Source organism: Bombyx mori, chromosome 3, assembly GCF_030269925.1.
Source record: "Bombyx mori chromosome 3, ASM3026992v2".
NCBI classification, from domain to species: domain Eukaryota; kingdom Metazoa; phylum Arthropoda; class Insecta; order Lepidoptera; family Bombycidae; genus Bombyx; species Bombyx mori.
This window is the reverse complement of record NC_085109.1, coordinates 10,437,100-10,460,089: the sequence shown is the minus strand read 5'-3', so window position 1 is coordinate 10,460,089 and position 22,990 is coordinate 10,437,100. Positions and strand designations below refer to the sequence as shown.

Genomic DNA, 22,990 nt, shown 5'->3' with positions numbered 1-22,990 from the left:
TGTGCCCTTTTCGAAATTGCATATTCAATTAGGGTGACTGTTTAGATTGTTTACACCGAAACTAGAGGTCCCGAAATTCGATCGGATTCGGTCGGAAATTCGACTATAATTAATTGGAATTGTAAGTTTGTACACTTTTATGATTGTATTTTATACTTCTATAATCACAAATTTCACCAAGACTACATTATAAAAAATATTAACAAAGACAAACAATATTTAATCTATTCTCAATTTGACAACAGACGTCAAGAACAAAAGTTTGACAATAAATAGTATGCATGCGTGTGTGCGTCAAATACATGGTATGTAGTGTGTGTAATGTTTTCTTTATTGATTTAATGTATCTGTTGTGCATTATTTTTAAAAAATATTAGCATTGTGCACTTCTTCTCTATATTCTCTATAAGTGTGGAAAATTTCATACTCCTCCGTCCGCGCAATTTTCGTAAAAAGGGATACAAAGTTTTTGCTTCACGTATTAATATGTATATAGGTAGATGCCATTATTATCAATACCATTCGCTTCGACTTTCATCGTTTGCTGTTTATTTACGAAGAGGAGCGTGCGCATTCACGCACGCGCCTTTCTGCGAAGCGTTCTCGGCGTCTCAGATGACAGATAACAACTAATGGAATGAAACAGCTGATTGCGTCAATATCCTTCTGGAGTGCCGATGTTTGTACTGCAGGCGTTCGAAGATTGAGACCAATTATATATTAACAGATAAGTTAATTATATTTACATCGAGCTATTTGCGATTTCATTATACATTTTTTTTATTGCTTCGATGGGTGGACGAGCTCACAGCCAACATGGTGATAAGTGGTTACTGGAGCCCATAGACATCTACAACGTTAATGCGCTACCCACCTTGAGATATGAGTTCTAAGGTCTCATGTATATTTATAACGGCTGCCCCACCCTTCAAACCGAAACGCATTACTGTTTCACGGCAGAAATAGGTAGGGCGGTGGTACCTACCCGCGCCAACTGACTAGAGGTCCTACCACCAGTAATTACGCAAATTAAATTTCCGGGTTTGATTTTTATTACACGATGTTATTCCTTCACCGTGGAGGTCAATCGCGAACATTTGTTGAGTACGTATTTCATTAGAAAAATTGGTACCCGCCTGGGATTCGAACACCGGTGCATCACTCAACACGAATGCACCGGACGTCTTATCCTTTAGGCCACGACGACGACAGTATTGAAAGATAAAAAAATATTGAAAGATAAAAAAAACTGGATTAATAAACAAGTGATTGAGATGATATTTCTGCGGTTGATATACTACCTCATCCATTCCCTACCGATAATTTAATACTTACGTTTTTTGACCACAATCACGCTCCTTGGCCGTCACAAGTCCGTCCAGGTGTTCTCTCACGTGGACGTGTGTTGCTGTTTTACTTAGGCATACACGCTTTCCGATGAAATCGTTTATTTATTGATTCGCACGCGAAACAGAATACTGAAACACCATTAAAGTAATGTAATAATTTTGATATTGTGGATATCACAGAAATAAATCATCTTGATATTATTTCTGTGGTGGATATATACCAAAATTAGTTAAAGGAGGAATCTCACCATCTATGGTGGAGCAGTAATCTATTACCCTCTTTAGCCAACCCATACTTTGGGCCGGGAAGGTACAAGTACCTGAGAGTCACCCTGGATGCATCCATGAAATTTCGCCCGCATATTAAATCAGTCGGCGACCGCGCCGCGTTTATTCTGGGCAGACCTACCCCATGATCTGTAAGCAGAGTAAAATGTCCCTTCGGAACAAGGTGACACTTTACAAAACTTACATAAGGCCCGTCATAACTTACGCGAGTGTGGTGTTCGCTCACGCGGCCTGCACACACATAGACACTTTTCAATCCCTACAGTCCAGCTTTTGCATGTTAGCTGTCGAAGCTCCGTGGTTGATGACGAACGTTGACCTACACGACGACCTGGGCCTCGAATCAATCCGAAAGTACATGAGGTCAGCGTCGGAACGGTACTTCGATAAAGCTATGCGTCATAATAATCGCCTTATCGTAGCAGCCGCTGACTACTCCTCGATTCCTGATCATGCAGTAGCCGGTCATCGTCGACGCCCTAGACGCGTCCTTACGGATTCATCAGATCCAATAACCATTACATTAGACGCCTTTAGCCTCTAACACTAGGAACAGGCTTAGGGACCCCGGTAACCGTACTCGTCGAACTAGGCAGAGTTCGACGAGTACCTAACTTAAACCTAACTTAAACAGCAACCTAACTTAAACATCAGCCCGGTGTGTTTCTCGCCGGATCGTCTCAGTGGGTCGCGATTCCGATCCGGTAGAGATTTATTCGTGAAGCAGTTACTCTTGAGTTATTATGTCGCCTTTGGAGGAACTCAGGTAGCTGTTAGCAAATCCCACCCATTCTGGCTGTTGTTGTGACTTCGTCTCTCAAAGTGAGAGAGAGAGAGAGAGAGATGCTCCGTGACGTTTAAAGGCTTCGGTAGCCACAGAGTGAGATGTATATTCACTTTCCGGTATTGAGTTATCGAAATAGAGAATACCACAAAGTTAAATATCTTTTTCTCCTTTGTTTATCAACCTTTTGTTTGTATGTTTAGAAATGCTATCGTTGCATGTTTGATTATTGTCCAGTATTAAAATAAACGTCAGTCTTTTTTATTACCCCTGTAGGTAGACGAGCTTACGGCCCACCGGATGGTGACTGGTTAGCGTCGCTCATGGACGTCAGCAATGCCTGGGGTAGAGCCAAGCCGCTGCCTGCCGTTTAATACCCTCTATAAGCCTCATTTTAAGATGGACATGTCATAGCGCTTGGGAAACACCATAGAGAGGAGCTCAATAATGTGTCTCATTCGAGAGTGTTTCGGTTGCGGAAGTATTGTTTATGACACAAATAATTATGGTGTTCACACTCATTCTATGGTGTTCACACCATAAATTATTTCATTGTGTGTGATTCATCACATCTATGGCGATGACGCTGCCTTGACACCAAAATTCAAGGTCTAGAGAATGCATGAGGAAACGAATGTTCCCTCTTACAGAAAATATATGAAGGCGAAGCGCCTCTTGAACAACGCACATCGTGTTGCGTTGTAGTCGAAATATTCACAACAGTTCACAGATAATATATATAATTATTAACAATTATTAAATATTGGCTGTTACCCACAGCCTCGCCGGCATGGCCAAGGTAAAGTTTCAGTATACTTTGATGTTAATAAGATATTTTTTTCTGGATAAAAGATAGCTTACGTCACTCTACTTATCACATTAAAACCACGACAATTCGTTCCTTCATTTCGACGTGAAAGAAGGACAAACAAACTCACAAACAAACAAACAAACAACAAACAAACGAATGCTTGTCATCTTTGTCAATGTTTTCTTTAGTAGCGTAGCCCACAGACATAGCCCACTGAGTTTCTCGCCGGATCTTCTGTGGATCGAGTTTCCGATCCGGTGGCAGATTCTGCGAAGCTCTGCTTGCTAGGGCCAGTGTTAGCAACACACGCGGTTTGAGCCCCGTGAGCTGACCTACACGTCAAGGAGAAGCTGATATAGCTTCTCAAGGCTATCAGCATAGGTAGGAAAACAAAAAAGTCGTTAAGCATCCAACGAGGTGGACCTACGACCTGCTAGAAATCACGGGAATCCGTTGGATGCCGGCTGCACACGATCGGTTATGGTGGCGAGCCTTAGGGGTAATCCAAAATCATTTTGCAATCTTATGATTTCGATTTTGTGCAATCTTATTGCTTAATATTTCTCCGTTTCTCCGCTCCGCTGCCTCGCTCCACACCGGTAGATAGGCACCTTAAAATCGTCTTCTCGCATTAAAACTGTATACATAATCTCAAAACTTCTAAATTTTACAGGAGAGTGTTTTAAAGGTTTAACACATTATGATATTTTTAATATTAATCATCTTTGCAACATTATTTTTTAGTTTTTACCAGTTACATTATCTTTTAAAATAAGATAAAATTATGTATTTATTTTGTTAATAGTAGTCAAAATATAGGTAAGCTAAGAAAAAAAACTAAAACTACACTACGCTCTTTTGACAGTATTTATGAGAAAAATACTGATGATACCAAATAATTCCGCATATTAACTCAATTTCGAATATTTTTGGAAATTGTATACTTTTAATGCAAAAAGACGATACAAGATCAGTAATTTCGCGTAGAGTCAAAAATATAATAAGGGAATTGAGACAGAGGTGTTAAACCAATATTTTTGTGAACGTTTTTTAAAATAAAATATTGTTGTAAAAAAAGAACTTGTGTTTATTTTAAAAAGATGAACGCCGCCGCCTGACATCACGAATACTGCACCATCATAATGCATATTTCATTACAGTCGAACACGGAAAATTTACAATTTATTTGCGATTTTTGGAAAAAGTACATTCGTCTTTCACATGTCTAAAACATTTTTTCTTTATTTAAATTTGCGGAGCTTAGGATTACAGTATAGTATGACTGTACAAACGATTGCATAAAATTAAACACCTCCAATGTCATTGAAAGTAGTGTCATTGACATTTTCCATTCACTTGCCAAGATAATATCACAAATGCTTTTATTATCACCGCTGAATTAGCGGTGAGTCGTGCGGTGGAGCTACTCTATTAATTAATGCTTTCTTTCTGCTGAAAATTTCGAAACAAGCTGATTTCATTATGTATAGCATTTGTGTATGTTGGAATATCCTTTTTTTCTTAATAGTGGGTCAGCATTATATTCCTTTGGTACTTAATATTTTTAGCATTATTATAGGAAAGTAAGTAGGTGAAAATCAAGATTAATGCGTTCTTTACCTGAATTGTGTATCCTACATAGAACCTCTGGTAGGACCTCTTGTGAGCCCGCGCGGGTAGGTACCACCCTGCCTATTTCTGCCGTGAAGCAGTAAGCGTTTCGGTTTGAAGGGCGGGGCAGCCGTTGTAACTATACGGAGACCTTAGAACTGATATCTCAGGGTAGGTGGCGCATTTACGTCGTAGATGTCTATGGGCTCCAGTAATCACTTAACACCAGGTGGGTTGTAAGCTCGTTCAACCATCTAAGCAATTAAAAAAAGCTTAAGATACTTTACAGATTACCGCTACAGATAATATATATTATGTACAAGAATTTGGTTTACGAACTAAGCGATAGCAAAGCAACGGCTTGCCAAAAAAATAATAATTATAAAACACAACATGTCATGTTGAAACTGCTAAATTTTAATTTGCAAGATTGGTCTTCAATGTTGACGTGAATCCGAACCTTTCGCTCCTCTCCGTCCTCCCACAAGGTGCGACGACCCTGCTTCATTGTTTCAACTTTGGGATTTAATACTTCGAATCTGACGCATGCAATGTGTGTTGTAATTACAGAGTAATTTAAAATATTGTTAGGAACGTAATATTAATCTGTTGTTTTCATAATGATTAGACAGTTTCGGGAACTTTTGGCGGAAACCCGAGGAGTGATATTGTGTGATTTGTCTTATTTTGTCTATTTAGTGTTTCTTCAGGTTTAAATGTACAACAACGGTGGTTTATGAACTGTTTAGTATCTGTGAAAGTGCAAAAATGTGGGAAAATCAAACAAAGCCGCTGAACGTAATTTCCCGGGATCCTTCAAAAAGTCCACTTAAAAAGTCTCAGTAAATGACCACCATTTTACTGAGATTATATTTCATCCCATATCATCTCATTTCATTTCATTTCATTGGGTGATAGGACCTTTTGTGAGTCCGCACGGGTAGGTAGCACCACCCCGCCTATTTCTGCCGTGAAACAATAATGTGTTTCGGTGTGCAGGGTGGGGTAGCCGTTGTAACTATACTGAGACCTTACAACTTATATCTCAAGGTGGGTGGCGTATTTACATTGTAGATGTCTATGGGCTCCAGTAACCACTTAACACCAGGTGGGCTGGGAGCTCGTCCACCCATATAAGCAATAAAAAAAAAACCATTTCACTTCATTTCATGCCATGTTTCATATTAATCAACTTCATTAATTCATTTCACTTCATATTATCATTATTCATAAAAATAAAAATATAAATTAAAATAAGACTTGACCTAAAGGTCTCAGTAACCGGAGTCCCTTTAAAAAATTAGACAGTTTCACGAACAATAAGGTAGTCTACGCTATCGCATTTTTTTTTACATTTCATTTCTCCTTTTTTTCGGTATGGCGTTGATTATTAAAATATTTATTATTAAATAAACACAAACTCTGTTTCTGAAAAATGTAATGGAGCGGTATAAAATGAAGATGATTTAGTTGAAATTGTAATAAATTGAGAAGAGATGAAATTTTAATGATGTCGCAGTAAAATGCTATGAATTTATTAAGACATCAGGTTCAGGAACGCACTGGGTCTTTATTTCATTATCCCTCATTTGTGTACTTTCATCCATGCTAAATGGTTAATAAGTCACCAATAAATAGTACACACTACCTGGAGATATCCTAAAGAAAATAATAATATCGTTTGACAGCTTGCGTTCCCGCCAAAACGCCTTTTGTTGTTTTTCATTTATTTTGTTCTTTCGTTGTTTCAGCCAAACTTTCGCATATTGGCCACAAACATATAAAATAAAATTAAAATAAATAAAACCAGTATAGGTAACCACCCTACCCTTGTAAAATGAGACACTGCATGAGAAAGATTTATATTATAATACCCGTTAACCCTAATTCAGGAAGTCCTTGTAATAGATTCAAACGGTAATGAATTCGAGAACAAAGAGTCTTGTATAGAATGTTGACAAGCGCGCACAAAATAAAACGGTCGTAGAATGGTCACGGACCGACGCCCTACGGTCGGCGACCGTCAAACACAAAGAGGATGTAATTGTATACTTGTAGACACACGCTTCCTTGTACCTGAACGTCACCAGAAATTCAGGAATTAATTCCAGTGCAAGGATGCATTAAACAAAAGACAGTACTGATTTGAGCCCCCAAGGGGTCCTGCCACCAGTAATTACACAAATTATAATTTTGCGGGTTTGGTTTTTATTACACAATGTTATTCCCTCACTGTCGAAGTCAATCGAGAACATTTGCTAAATACGTATTTCATTAGAAAAATTGGTACTTGCCAGCGGGATTCGAACATCGGTGCATCGTTAGAGACGAATGCACCGGACGTCTTATCCTTCAGGCTACGACGACTTAAGTCTTGTGGATCTATGTTGGTTTGGATTTTTTTTATCTAATAGGTAATACTATAGTACCTCATTCGGTTTTAATGGCTACCTTATTTTTCTATCTATTGGTTCTCTAGAAAATATTGATTTGGCGATATGAAATGCGACATCGATGTAAATCTTTATTCACATTCCTTACGTCAATTTCTGATGATGATGACACTGATGAGGGTCGTAACTCCCCCGCTTCATCATACTCTCATGCACAATTGTTCTACACCTGCTGCGATCCTTGGCCTCGCGGAACTTGATGTCCAGACAAGATCGAATCGGGTCCGACTATCTCGTGGGACTGCTATTGATATTCACATTATTCACTCTAGATTGGTAATCAATTATTTCAGTCCGGTGTTAAGTATTGGCTTGCTGATAACGGTAAAAGCACTCGGAGAATTGAGACAAAATATGTCAAGCAAATTATCCGGAAATACCCTCCAAATTGCGGCTCTTTTCGCGAATTGGTTACGGTTTTTTTGTTAATGATTGAAACGTTTATGTGAAACTGTAATGATTAGGTTAGACTCGGCTCTCTTTACTGCTGTAGTAAAGGCTCGTTTACACTGTTTCCGTGGAGAGATTTAATTTTTTATTGATAACAATATGAATCGATTTCGACACCTGATGGTAGGAAGTATTATTTAATCGCAAGGTCCCAAGGTTCAATTATGCCGAGAAGCTATAACGTATTCTAATATGTATTTCCAGTTTGAGGGTTTTTTTTCCTACCTATGCCGATAGCCTTGAGAGGCTATTTCAGCTTTACCCTAACGTGTGTAGGTGATCTCACGGGGCTCAAACCGGAGTGTTGCTAACATTGAGCCTAGCAAGAGCAGTGCTTCGCAGAATGTACCACCGGATCGGAAACGGGACCCACTGAGAAAATCCGGCGACAAACTCAGTGGGCTGTGTCTTTGGGTTAATTAGCTCGTCGAGCCCTTCGTCGCAAGCGACGGGTTCGACGAGGACGGTGACCGGTTGAGGGTTGTAATAGGCGTTGAACAATAGATACAATTAAGATTTAGAATAATAGTAGAAGAGCCGTGAGCCTTTGTTTTTGATCAATTAGGGCTCAATAGATTGATTAGTATTATCATCTAGACTCTAGAGCAATAACTAAAGGCGACCTTTTTTAATTGCGGAATAATGATGATTAAGGGAACCGCAATTGCGTTTAAACCAATCACACGTCTGGCAGAATTTGGTAATAAAAATATACAATAATTTCATGGCTTGACACATCAGGTCTCAAGTTTGGTAGCGGCATTTTGATGCTACGAGTTGCTATTAACCACTTTCCACCAGATGGAACTTTTTTTGTTTTTTTTCCTACCTAAGCCGAGAGCCTTGAGAGGCTATTTCAGCGTAACCTTAACTAGTAGATGAGCTCACGGGGCTCAAACCTGACGACGTTGCTAACACGAACCCTAGCAAGAGCCGTGCTTCGCAGAATCTACCAGTGGATCGGAAACGCGACCCACTGAGAAGATCCGGCGAGAAACTCAGTGGGCTGTCTGAGGGTTGGAACGTGACTCGTGCAACCGTCCTTTATAGGTTTGTCTTCTCTACATTGCTATTCATATTGGACGGTATCAGATCTTCCAAGAGAAAGAATGAGTCTGTTGTTCGGGACTTGGATATAGGCAAAGTTACCTTGAAAATGGCGTTAGTAACATACAGACATCTGTCAAATATGTTCTGTTCTATGATAGCTAACATCAATAATTCTGAGTTCCAAAGTGAACGCAGGTAAAACCGCGAAGCACTTTCAATTTCACAGCACCTAAGAACCCTTAATACGCGTATTTAGTATCTAGATTTGTTTTCACTTCGCACTGTCCAATGTGAACAGACCATTACATTTGATGGTTGTTTTTGAATTTGACTTTATTGAGATTTCTAGGTCGAAAGTCACGAACTTTTCTTTGAAATGGATGACGGAGTGTATTTATGAAGTGGACATTTTGTTTAACTCGAAAACTATCGTTATTATAGACTCAGTCAAACAGACATTAGTAGTGGTGGTAGGACCTCTTGTGAGTCCGCGCTGGTAGGTACCACCACCCCGGCTATTTCTGCCGTGAAGCAGTAATCCGTTTCGGTTTGAAGGGTGGGGCAGCCGTTGTAACTATATTGAGACCTTAGAACTTATATCTCAAGGTGGGTGGCGCATTTACGTTGTAGATGTCTATGGGCTCCAGTAACCACTTAACACCAGGTGGCCTGTGGGCTCGTCCACCCATCTAAGCAAAAAAAAAGCCTCATTATCATAATGATTTTTTGTATGTTTAGACCGCAGATGCGACTTAAACATTGATTTTTACATACACTTATTGCTCTATTTGTGTTATTAAATTAATGTATCATAAAGGGGACGGCCCATTTCAGGCCCAAAGCGGACAATAGATTAGAGAAAAAATACCTAGTGCATTAATTTTGTCATAAATAAATATGCATTTACTTTCTTCCAAATAAGCGCCACTACAGTTTACAATAAGTAGTTTAAAAAAAGTAACTCTATTGAAAAAAACAAGAATTTTATTTTTGCGGGAAAAATATTGCCAGCTTCAAAACCTTTTACGTATTAAGTAAACATTTTAAGTATATAAAAAAACAAATAAATAAATCATTTTAAATATTATCATTAATCAATCGATTTTAAGCACATAAAATAACATCAAAGACATACCCATTGGACTTTAACTTGTTACTATACTTGAGACCTTAGAACTTATATCTCAAGGTGGGTGGCGCATTTACGTTGTAAAAAATGATCGATATATGAATTTCATGTAATTATTTTTCTTTATACTGACAACACTGATATTGATCTGACTGACTGACACTTCGCTTGCTGCTTGTGCTTGCGTTCAAAATGGATGTGTTTTGATTTTTTTTGCTTTTATCAATAACGTTACATACTACGACTGAAAAACATTGTGTGAATTGTGGTTTTAACCTGACCGAGATTTAAAACCGTGTTTAAGCTCTCCTGTGCTATTTTTAGATGATTTACTAATTGTGTATGAAGATGAAAATATAGATATTTAAAGAAGTATGTGTGTTTTTTATACCCTAATAACTACAATTGGATAAAAATACACTAGGAACATCTTAAACATTAAAAAAAGAAAAGTTCTTGAGGTATTTATATAGAAAATTAACCTCAAAACGAGTTTTTTATTTTTATTATATTTTTTATAATAGTGGCGTCAATTTCAATATATTTTTTAGATATCTAATACATTTAAGAATTTGAATCAGTCCATTTTTATAGTAATATTTGATGTCCACCTTGGGCCTAGCACACTATGGAGAGTGGGCATTCCCCTTAATGCGGTAATGACCTGAGAGAAACAGTAAATGTATGTCAAATATAATAAAATTTATATTATGAACCAAGATCATTAAATCTCAGTCAATTGCCGCTTATAATGGACCATTCAACGTTTACCTACGTTTGCCGCTGTTCCAACTGCATACAAATTAGAGTTAACTTTTACGCTATCGAGAACGTTAAAAACTCGAACTAAGCACATTGATCCAGAAGTGGTAGTGGACTGGTAATGATTATGACATAATAGGTTCTCACAGATTAATATGTTAGTTACTACGTTTCGAACTTTTGAACTTGACGAACTGATATTGTACAATAGCTCAGTTTTAATGATTTTTTACGTATTAAAAAAAAAAATACCGCCAACCCCTGATTGTTGTCTTTTTTCTTTTGATTTGTAGAGGTTTACATACACGCCAGCGCGTGGCGCTAGTATCACACTCAGTTGGTCGCGCGGCTACCGATCAAATTGGCGGGAAATTTAAATACCAAATTCGAACAAACATTGTTATTAAATCTGTTGTTCTTTGATTGCAGCATTAAAGGTCATTACTCGGTCCAATCATTACGTCGTTTGTCAATAAAAACACAGCGTAAGCTTTACATAATTATATACAAAACGATGATGATAATGTTTGGTACAACTTCAATGGCATTTTTTTATTCCAACTCACAGCCCATCTGATAGTAACCAATTAGCGGCCCAGGTACATACTCAACGCCACCATACATACAGCTTGGAACAAGATAGCGACTGTTCCACCCTTCAAACCGGAAATCTTCAGCACATTGTCACAGAGAGGGCAACGGCATTGTGATCCAAATCGTCTGTCCGTAAATAGAATTATTAAAAAAAAACTCCTTAAACATAAAGTAAATCTGTGAAAAAACAACTAAATTAGAAATCCTTAGAGTAATATCAGATTATAATAATATGAGTAAAAGATTGAAGAAAATCAAAGACATTAAGGTATAACAAAAAAGGAACCACCCTGTGATTACCGAGACGACAATCTTGATGGAATGCTTTTTCGGTAACCCGACACTTACAGGCAAGTCGTTGGGTCGAGCGTTATTGGGGTCTTGTGATGAATGTATTCGAACTCTGAGCAATTCTACAAATGAGCACACGTGTTCTGCTAAATTAATAATATATGTGTCATAGTTTTAAAAAAAAAGATGTGTGGTGTCTTGGGACACCGGATAGGAACGAAGTTTCTTATTATAAAACTCTTCGATCAATAATACTACTAGATTCGCGATTAGCGCTTCAAAAACGGCCCGAAAAATAAGACCACAAATAAATTTGTGGTCTTATTTCAAATTAGTATGGTCCAATCATAGCCAACACTAAGATGTCAAAACGCTGCAATGCGCGTTCAAAAACTGAGTAAAAAACCACCGTAACACCAAGGTTTTGGAAGGAATATCTTTTTTTGGTAAATTTATATTATTAAGTGTTTTTCATAAAATAATAAACACAATTATATTGTAAATAAAACACAATTTACGAATATTGTAATTGTTTGGCCAATGTTTGCTACAAGGCACCAACTACTGTAACAAACATCACCTATTCTTGGACAGGGAATGCATAGAGTAGTTTTGTTATTTTATAATGTTATTTTTGTTTGTAGATTTCCTAGTAGCCCCTTGTCGCTGTGCACAATGGATATATATTGTCGCGAAAGAAAGAGGAGAAGAAATATTGAACCCTTATAAAAATTCTAGAATTGTTCAATGGTGGTGGCAAATCAATGCAAAAAAGTATTAAAAAAACTTTATATGTATGTGTAAATATTTTAAGCGTATATGCTGAAAAGGATTTGTTTTCTGGGGGAAACGAACACAGCCATAAAATAAGCCTAAATTAAACTGATTATAGAAAAATTCATTGATATAAGATTACATTATATTTGTAAAAAAGAAACGGCTCATATAAAAATGACTTCTAAAAGACAGCTTTATAACAAACTGAATCTGTTTAAAGGTAATTAAACCTACATTATTGTTTTAATTACTTCTGTATAAAGAATACGTGGAAAACATGTTTCGTGTTTCCTTTCATATTTTTTTTACTTTATTCAATTTTATTTTTTATCACCTATTTGTTGTAATAGCGGCAATGTAAAATATTATCTACTGCTTTTTTGAATCGGTCAAAAATAGTTGCGACCATACAAAACAAACCTAAAACAAATATGTATATTCTGCAACTCTATGTCTTTCAATACTTACTGTGTTCTGAGCATTGAAATGTAATACCAAGAACTACATCTAGTTCCACAATACAATAAGCACGAAATTTTAAACAAATATTTTTAACCTTATAAATTAGGCTTTAAGTATCATTTTAGAATAAATATTTTTGTACTGATGACTTTTTATGTTCAAGTGACATTTTAAATTTATTCCATAATATTCTTTTTCTGACGAAAGGACCTAAATACATATATTTTGCAATGGTAATTAAACTTTATGTTTAAGTATTAAGGTTTATAATAAACTGAAGTCGTTAACATTATTAAACTTTTTTCTAAGAAATGAAGATGTTTTCGTGTCTGCAAACGTGGCCACTGGAGCGTCTTATTTTTGTTCCTGATCCTTAATCTAGTACTATTATTGATCGAAGATAAAACTAATGATTTTAAGTTCTATTCGAGGTGTAAAGAAAATAAAACTGGAGGTTTCGCAACAACCCACGGTCATTCGGTAACGTGCGAACTTATTGTGGTACACTCACTTCATTCACGGTTGTTTGCATAAGAGATAGTGTATTGCGCAAACGAACGCTCTGAGATCGTGGTCAATGAATGATAAAAAAATATGTTATTTTTTGTACATTATTACAAAGTTAAGTCGTACACTGTGCGCATTACTAATTTGTACGTTATTACAAAATTAAGTCGTAAACTGTGTGCATTTCTAATAAAAACCTTACGTTACGGACGTTTTTTCTCGGTTACGGTACCCCTCCGCATCTACCCATCAGGAACTTCGTTTCAAAAAAACAAGCAAATTGAACCTACAACAATTTTTGGCTTATTTTGTTACCTTATTAATACAAGTCAGAATATCAGAGCAAGAGAGTTCTTTGATACGTGTGAAAATAACGTCAAAAGATTCCGTTACATATACATATATTACCAATGCAATACATACCAAGCCATTAAAAATAGAACAATATTAAGTTAAAATAATAATAAAATATTGTTTGTTTACTACGATTTGTTGAAGTGAAACTTCTTTATGGACGTAGGGAGGAAAAAATGTATGTAACGTTTTTCGGATACGCGCCATTTCAACTTCTTCCGCTACGCGCCATGTTTATTTTATTTCTATTTGGTTTGTTATCAACAGATGTTGCTGCACGTAAATTCAACAATTCCTGAATCGCGGTGACGAGATGTTACACAGTTGATAGACGTTCTCGTATTTCTCTTGCTAAATCATACCTACCTTGCGTCGGGATACCGTGATCATGCAGGCGGTTACCCCGTGGGGAGGCTGCTCCATTGCACTGCGGAGTGGTTCACCCTTGCGATTATTTCTATATTTTATTATATAAGTTTCATTTCTACCGTGTATGACTTGCGCACACACACTTTTTTTTTCGATGAATCGCGATGGATGAATGCTATTTTTTTAATGGATGGAGAGACGCGCTCTCTGCTAACTTTACATTAAAAGGTCACCCTAAAAGACACCGACAGCTCCCACAGTACAGATGCAAACAACTGCCTTCTGCTGATCGATTTTTTCAAGCAATTTCAACAAAAACCGTATGCTCAATTGAAAAGTCTGTCAATATAACAAATCACCGGCGGACTTTCACACGTGGATGTGATCTATGAAGGGTCATCTCAGTTCTAAGAATTTTCGTGGCCGCATTGTTTCACCATAAGCCGTAATGACGGCGGCCTCTGTCACAGGATCTGAAAGAAATATGGTTAAATAAACACATTTCGGTGTGGTCGGTTTGAGATTTTTTTTTTGTCTACTGTTGTTGGACCTGCATAGGGTTTCGCTTCGTTTACCTAATACTTTTTTCTAAGTTTTATGGGTCGTAACGTGAAGATTAAGTGCTATGTAGATCCCAAAAGTTATGGCGTAGAAGGATTTTATTTTATTAACTTACCTTTAATATTGCCTGCTTATCTACCGGTATACTAGAAAGGCTAGTCTGGCTGCACCATAACTTGTGACGAGGATCAGCCTGAGAGAGTTTGCTAATATTTGACCTAGGAAGAGCAGTGGTTCTACTTTTTCTGAATCTACCACCGGATCGGAAGCGACCTACTGAAAAGATCCGGCTACAAATTCATTGGAATGTGTGTGTATAATAAGCTACGTGATGCTATAAAAAAAACAAATTATTGTTATTTAAAAAGAACTTGAAAAAATTATTAACCTTAAGATGTTATGTATAATAACATCTTAAGCAGTGGCGTACCTAGAACTTTTGCCGCCCGGGGCGATCTCCAGTCTGCCGCCCTTTCTATTATAAGTCAATCAAATAGTGGTTTTTATAAATTAATACACATAAATAAATTATTAAGTTATTTAATCAATATTAATTAATACACAGAGTAAATTTTTTAGACTTATTTGTATGCACTCGTAAACATATTTATATAATATCTACTCTTCTAGCTTTCATAAGTAAATACTAAAATGCCGCCCCAGGGTAAGTGCCGCCCGATGCGGACCGCACCCACCGCCCCCCCCTAGGTACGCCACTGATCTTAAGGTTAATAATTTTTTTAAAGATAAATCATTATGTTAATTTTAAATTCGCTTTTTTCTGTTCTTTGTTTTAGTTTTATAACATAAATAACTAATTCTTATTCAATTAATTTATTTTATTGTTTGATACTTTAATTAATTAATATATTTACTGATTGCATTTAATGTAAATCATTTTGAGTAATATTTGCACGCCGACCTGGTTGAAACGCGCTGTTCCATAAAATAGCTACATATTAACAACTTTGTAAACCGTGTTTTAGCTAATAGAGTTTGATTTGATTTGATTTGTGACTATTTGTGTGTGTGTGTTTATTGCACGGTTCAAGAAAGTTTGAAAAATGTAATAAATTGAAGTATGTTATTAGATCGATTCATGTCTTCATAGTTACTTAATTGTAGTCAAATTTATTTCTGGAGGGTCGAAAGCGTATTTTGAATGTATCACGATTCGATTACAAAGTATGCAGGAGTAAAAATAATATCAAAAATTAATCTTTCACGCATCACACATTAGTTGTGACTCGAAATAATGGATTCTTAGTCTGGTAACAGAAATTCACGTGGCTAGGAAGTCGGTAGTTATCTTTGTCCTTCACGGTTCAATCTCTCGTGTCATGATCTGTTTCCGGCTTGACTTGCAAACGCACCAGTATGTTAAGAATAATTATACATTCACAAACAGTAGTAGAGTAGTAATAGTAGTAGTAGACAGTTGATACATATACATTATTTTTTTATGGTACATATACATTATTATTTCTCGGCAATCAATATCTATATATATAAAAATGAATTGTTGTTCGTTAGTCTCGCTAAAACTCGAGAACGGCTGGAACGATTTGACTAATTTTGGTCTTAAATTATTTGTCGGAGTCCAGAGAAGGTTTAAAAGGTAGATAAATGTGAAAATGCCCGGAATTAAGTATAAAACAACAATTTTGTTTGTTTTAAGTTTATTTTATACAAAAGTTTAGGTCTTTTATTTATCGATTGAGGCACTACGAAGTCTGCCGGGTCAGCTAGTATAATTATATTTGTTATTATAAAACATTGAATTTATTCATTCATAGTTCAAATTTATTTTTTAGTACTGTGATAACTGTCTCAATTTATCTATCGGTCCTTTTTTTGTTTATCGTAATACAAATTTATATCTGAACGTTTTTTTTTAGACCGACGCAGAGCTCAATGCGAACCTAAGACAAATTCTAACCTTAAAATTGGTTAGTGAGTTATAATTTGCTTAATTTGTGATTAGTCTTTAATCTTTGGACCACGCGCTACAACTAAAACCACGTCTTTTTGGCGAGAACGCGAGCGGTGAAGCTGTGTGATTTGTTTTATTTTGACTATTTAGTGTTTCTTTTAGGTTTAAATGCGTAATAACGGTGGTTTCTTAACTGTTTAGTATCTGTGAAAGTGCACAAATGCGGGATAATAAAACAAAGTCGCTGGACGTAACTTCTCGGGATCCTCCAAAAGGTCCACTGAAAACGTCTCAGTAAACGACCACCATTTTACTGAGATTATATTTCATCTCATGTCATATCATATCAGATCATTTTATTTCAGTTCATGAATCAAAAAAAGTTTTATTAAAATTAAAATAGCACTTGACCTAAGGGTCTTAGTTACCAGGTCATAAAGTCCATTAAAAAAAAGAAAAGCACTTGTCATAAAATACAGAGCTAACAATATCAGAGCTCTTAGTAGGTATATATTACATACAACCATATGTCGTCTCACGATCTCACGCGCCGGTCCCGCGCCAATTCGAACCCGTCTTCCTGTCATATGGCTTATATCATCCGCTCATCCCGACGGTCAACGAACTTCGTCATACGATTTATTTATATCGCAAAAATGACTGTCCGTTAAAAATTAAATTATTGTAACATAAATTACGATTACAAAATGCGCAAAAGGCACTTTGCTTAAATTAAATATTTAGTACTCGTCGATATGTTTTTTTTTTTATTACGTATATCAATGTGCTTACTTTTGCGGCGTAGATTGGCAGATAAATTTTCATTTCAACCAGTCTTAATGAAAACTAAGACTGTATAATATAAATTTTTTGTTGGCCTTGTAGGCAGACGAGCATACGGCCCACCTGATGGTGAGTGGTTACCGTCGCCCATGGACTTCAGCAATGCCAGGGGCAGAGCCAAGCCGCTGCCTATCGCAAATCAATACCAACTTCCACCTTCATCTCAGGACACGACATTTAAAGTTTAATTTTGTTGGGCTTCAGCAGTATTGGCCACAACTACTGGTGGTAAAAGTATTTGCAAGCCTGTACAATCATCCTGCCAATTGACGTCATACGTTCCAGTTTGAAGGGTGGGGATAGCTGTTATACAATTTAGACTTCGGTCATATGTCTCAAGATGGTTCGCGGCGTTCCCCTTTTGTCTTTGGGTTCAAGTAATCCCTTAATACTAAGTGAGCCGTGAGCTCGCTCACTAATCTATGGAAGAAAAAATAATAGGTAGATATTTTTCACAATAAATTTCTTCCGATATTTTTTTTTTGTGTTCAATAATTTCAACAACAAAAATAACATGAATGACTTCTAAAACTAATAAACAAAGACGCAGAGGAAATAATAAAATGATTTGTAATTATTCGGATATCAAATAATACGTTGTGTAAATCCCGGAAATAATATATGCTATCATTGACCATAAAAAATTTCGCGAGTTCAAGTAATTGCATTATTCAAAAGTGTTAAATCATATTAGAATTATCTAGACTGTTAAAAAGTAGTACTTCATATAATGAGGAAGTAAGTAATTATGAAACTGATAAATATAAATGAAATATCTCGAATATTTAGTACTGGAATGTTTTAACAAATCCTATTTTTTCTGTCATCTAAAATTATCCGTCGTAGAGTTGTTCTGTTTATTTATTTATTTTTTATTGCTTAGATGGGTGGACGAGGTCACAGCCCACCTGGTGTTAAGTGGTTACTGGAGCCCATAGACATCTACAACGTAAATGCGCCACCCACCTTGAGATAAGTTCTAAAACTCAGTATAGTTACAACGGCTGCCCCACCCTTCAAACCGAAACGCATTACTGCTTCACGGCAGAACTAGGCAGGGCGGTGGTACCTACCCAAGCGGACTCACAAGAGGTCCTACCACCAGTAAATGTTATAACTGTTAGTAGAGTTTTCAAATCCAATGCTCCAATGCCGGCCTGAAATCTCGACGCTAGATTATTTAGACATAATAACCTGAATGCAGGTCGAAGCGTCAATCATTTCAATTCAATTCGACAAGCGCGAAAATAAAAATAAAGTGAAATCATAATTTGATGAGAATAAAAAATAAATAAAAAAAAGCCTTTTATTTCTTGCATTTTAAAATAAAGTGACATTACAAAAAATTATAAAAATTGTTGATAATACATTAATAATGATAGATACTAATTATGATAGAATTCTTAATATAATGTGTATAATATTAGTCGGATCAACATAAAAGATATAAAAAAGGTTATATAAATTTAGCGTGCAGGCATGCCAGAACCCCTCTTATGTGAGGGTGAAGGCCTCCTCCAGACTTTTCCATTTGTCTGATGAGAATAGGTATAAGTAAGTATATATGAAGCGAACTAATTGCGATTTGTCGGTCCGCACTTATTTAATGTACTGACTATTTCAATTTATCATCTCGATACTTTTGTTTGTACCGTTAGTTACCGTTCTCATTTAGGTGAACTCGATTCATCAAAACTTTTATCCATCTAATTATCGTATTTTTATGATTGTTATCTAACTGTAAGATGTATTTTTAATACTAACTAATGTTCACGACATTGTCTACTTCTACAATTGAGGTTTAATAACAAAAACAACGACCAGCCAACTAAATAACGTTGATGCACCGCTTATTCAAACTTAAGCAGAATTACAATGAATATAAATAACCAGTCGCCAGTATTCGAGTTTGATAAAGCAGAGGAACGCCTGGCAGTACAACGCTGTGTATGGCGACGCGACCGCGACGGTTTTGTCTTTATTTTCGTCATTGGCTCAGTACAACACTACGATTATCACAAAATGAGTACAGACATATCGGGTGTTTATTGCCGTATTATTAAATGAGGTTATCATGCAGTGTTCGGACGCGCGCTGCCCTGGCATTCCAAGGAGTGCAGGAGCGGCGCGCTGCCGTCACTTAGATCTAAGCTAGATTAAGTTAGGTTAAAAAAAATGATGGGAGGAGAAAAGCAGCTGCCCCCGACGAAGAAAGAAGAGTCGACGAACAATAAGGAAGAAAGAAGTGGAGTGAAGAGGGAAGAATAAGCAGAAGAATCCCACCCACCATCAACTCAGACCCAAACAGCAAAAAGGAATCCTGCAGCTCATCACTCCTGCCTCGATAGGCAGGGAGTCACAAGCCCGGGTAGAAAGGTTTCCCCGAGGCCCGTCCCGCGCCCCCGTAAGTATAGTGTCCGAAGTATGCTTCATCTAAGTGTTTGCAATTAATAATGCATATGAAGCAAATGTAGGCTTACTATATGCAGCGGCTTAGCTCTGCCCTTGGCATTGTTGACGTCCATGGGCGACAGTAGCCACTCACCATCAGGTGGGCTGTATGCTCGTCTGCCTACAAGGGCAATAAAAAACGTGTAAGATCGAAAATATTGGACCGACTGTATCTTTGTCGAGACGGACAAACTTTTCTGCCTTATAATTTTGCTATAGTTATACAAGTTAAGTTGCATATTATTATGTGCTTAGGTAACGCCCGTTCACGAACACGTTATATGGTCTCGTGTGTGTATCAGCGTCCACATATTGCATTAGAGAAATGGGTACCGCGAAATCATAACTGACCTTTTTAATTTATGTAACCGTGTGTATGCAAAATACATTCATTCAATTGCATGTAATGTATTTTGCTTACGCAATATGTCTGCTACTTATTTATTCGAGTTATTCTTCTTTGCAAACCCAGATTGCTTGCGTCGGTGATTTGTATCATTGTTCCGATAGTAGGTAGGTACATGTTGGCGTTACGCCAGGGTTTTCACACTTATGATATATTACAATGAAAATCAGATGAAAATGCAATAAATACAATTCTATAAAACTTTAACATTACTTGTTTATAACAAAAAGCCACGTATTAGTTTTTACACAATTAGCCATTTTGAGATGGTTATAGCAACTACAAATTCTTTTATTACAAACAAATCTAATTACTGCGAAACAATTCACAAAATATGACTTAATATTCACAATATATATTTTAGTGATTTTTTCATGAATCTGACATTAATTTCTTTTACACAAATTACTTTTAACTAATATAATCTAACATTATTATTGACAACATGATTTGCTTAAGAATTACAATACTTAATTAAATTACTACTGTTAATCATAAAATAATTTATTATTAATATTTAATTATTTATACAGTAGCTTGTGTTTTTAAATAGTGTCTGCTAAATATTAAATATGGTAGAATAGCAGTTTCATCTTAATAATAATAAATAAATACTAACATAGAATAAACTAAACTATATATCATGTTAATTATTTTCAATAGTGGCGTTTGCGCCCAAAATATATATAGAGTAGCATCTCACACTTATTATGTACAGATTAATATTCGATCTTCCTTTGTGAAATACATACATGTTTCATGTTTACTATTGTTTGGTCTCTAAAAGGTTTCTAAGAAATTTCAATATGGTATGGCAGGATATCTCGTGGTCCTAAGGCCTTACACATATTTATTTTAAAATCAATAGTGTTAAAATTGAACAACAGATCCAAAACTAAAATCATGGTCGTTGATCGCACAAAAAAGTTGGAGCTTAGTGGAACACTAAACCTTGAGTTTGTTGACAACTTTATTTACCTAGGCTCCAACATTGACAATACCGGATCCAGCGAACCTGAAATACGACAGTGTATCGGAATGGCAAAGGGACCCATGACCCATTACAAGGAACAAAATCCTGTCGACATATAATGGTCACGACCTTCAGCAGTGAGGAAACGACGCGAGGAGAGAGGTGTTAAAATAATTGAAGCAGGAATATTTTTTCTTTCTAAATCTTTTGATTCAGAAACGCCGTTTTTTACTCTTAGTCACCTTTGTTTTTTTTTGTACTAAGAAAGCATTAATAATTAATGCGGGTACAAAAAACCAGCACAGCTAATACATTTCCTTACGAATGACTTTGAAAATGACAGTTGAAATTAATGAACAGGAAATTAGGGCGTTGCGGGCCACATCGCTTCTAGATTATCTGTGATAACGGATCGAAATAAAGAACGAATGAATGAATTTCTATTATAATTGCGATACGAAATTTAATGTTGGATAGAATCAGGATATAATTTGAAGACTCTCTAAGTCTTTGTGTTTTTTTTTTTTTTTAAATAAGTAAACCGCAGGAAATTGCTTTGTATTAATAGATAGACTTTTTATACGCACGAGTATTGATTTTATAAAAAAAAATTGCTATTTTATGTGAAGGAGCCATTTTTTTTACGTATTTGTAACAAATTACTCTCGACTCATCCGGTTTCATTTATTATTATAATTTTCTATTTTAATTTTAATAATACACTAGACATGAAAGATATTATTCTTGACATTGTGACACTGAAAAAAAAAAAAGCACGTACTAAAATATTTATTTGCAAAATCTAATCTGACACTATACGCGACACACTTCTGCATAACACACGGTTCAACTGATTGTTAGTAGTCACCGTTGTTAATGGAGGTCAGCAATGCTGGGACTTGATCGCCAAGCTTCTGCCTATTATTGAAGACTGCCCGCAAAACTCGTTTGAAGAAAAACGTGTCATATCGCACACAATAGTCTAGAATTCTGAATGCACTATTTGTTGAATAGTGTTTCGTAAGAACTTACACAAATCATCGTAATATTTCATTATTGTATCCATTTATTTACGCGATATGCCAGTTCCGTAATGATTTCATTGAGTTATTGACGTATGGCGTAACCACAGATCGTCTATAAAATTAAGGGCGTTCGCATACGTTAGGGTTTTAAACTACACCGGACAATCTTGTAAGTTTTCAGCCAACAAAGGTTCCTTTTCGGATTTCATGGAAAAAAAACTTCAGAGTATTAAATAATTATCAATTCAATTGTATTAATATATATGGATGTGAATTATACTGGTTATAGTTGATATATTTTATTAGTTGCTAATTATAATTCATTACATTGCAATTATACGCAAAATCCTCAGGCAATGAAGCGCTGTGTTTTGTTGAAATTTTCGGCTCTTTTAGGACTTTTAATGATTTCGTTTTTTATCGTATATATTAAAATAATTGAATAATTGTGTGCATTCTTTTAACTGTTTTAATTAAATACTTGTGAGAAATCTAAAGTCTTATGAGCCAACAAAAATCTTGCGAGCCAACTAAAGTTTTGTGAGCCAACTAAAGTTTTGTGAGCCAACTAAAGTTTTGTGAGCCAACTAAAGTTTTGTGAGCCAACTAAAGTTTTGTGAGCCAACTAAAGTTTTGTGAGCCAAATAAAGTTTTTTGAGCCAACTAACGTTTTGTGAGCCAACTAAAGTTTTGTGAGCCAACTAAAGTCCTGTGAGCCATCTAAAGGTTTGTGAGCCAAATAAAGTTTTTTGAGCCA

The 22,990-nt window shown here is 36.1% G+C and overlaps 1 long non-coding RNA gene across 1 annotated transcript; it reads left to right on the top strand.

Annotated features, from left to right (window-relative positions):
• Nucleotides 1–11,817: 11,817 nt before the first annotated feature.
• On the top strand, nucleotides 11,818–13,108 carry LOC134201510 (uncharacterized). Its single transcript, XR_009976849.1, has 2 exons — nucleotides 11,818–12,018; nucleotides 12,217–13,108. It is a non-coding gene; the product is annotated as an uncharacterized LOC134201510 (long non-coding RNA).
• The last annotated feature ends 9,882 nt before the right edge of the window (nucleotides 13,109–22,990 follow it).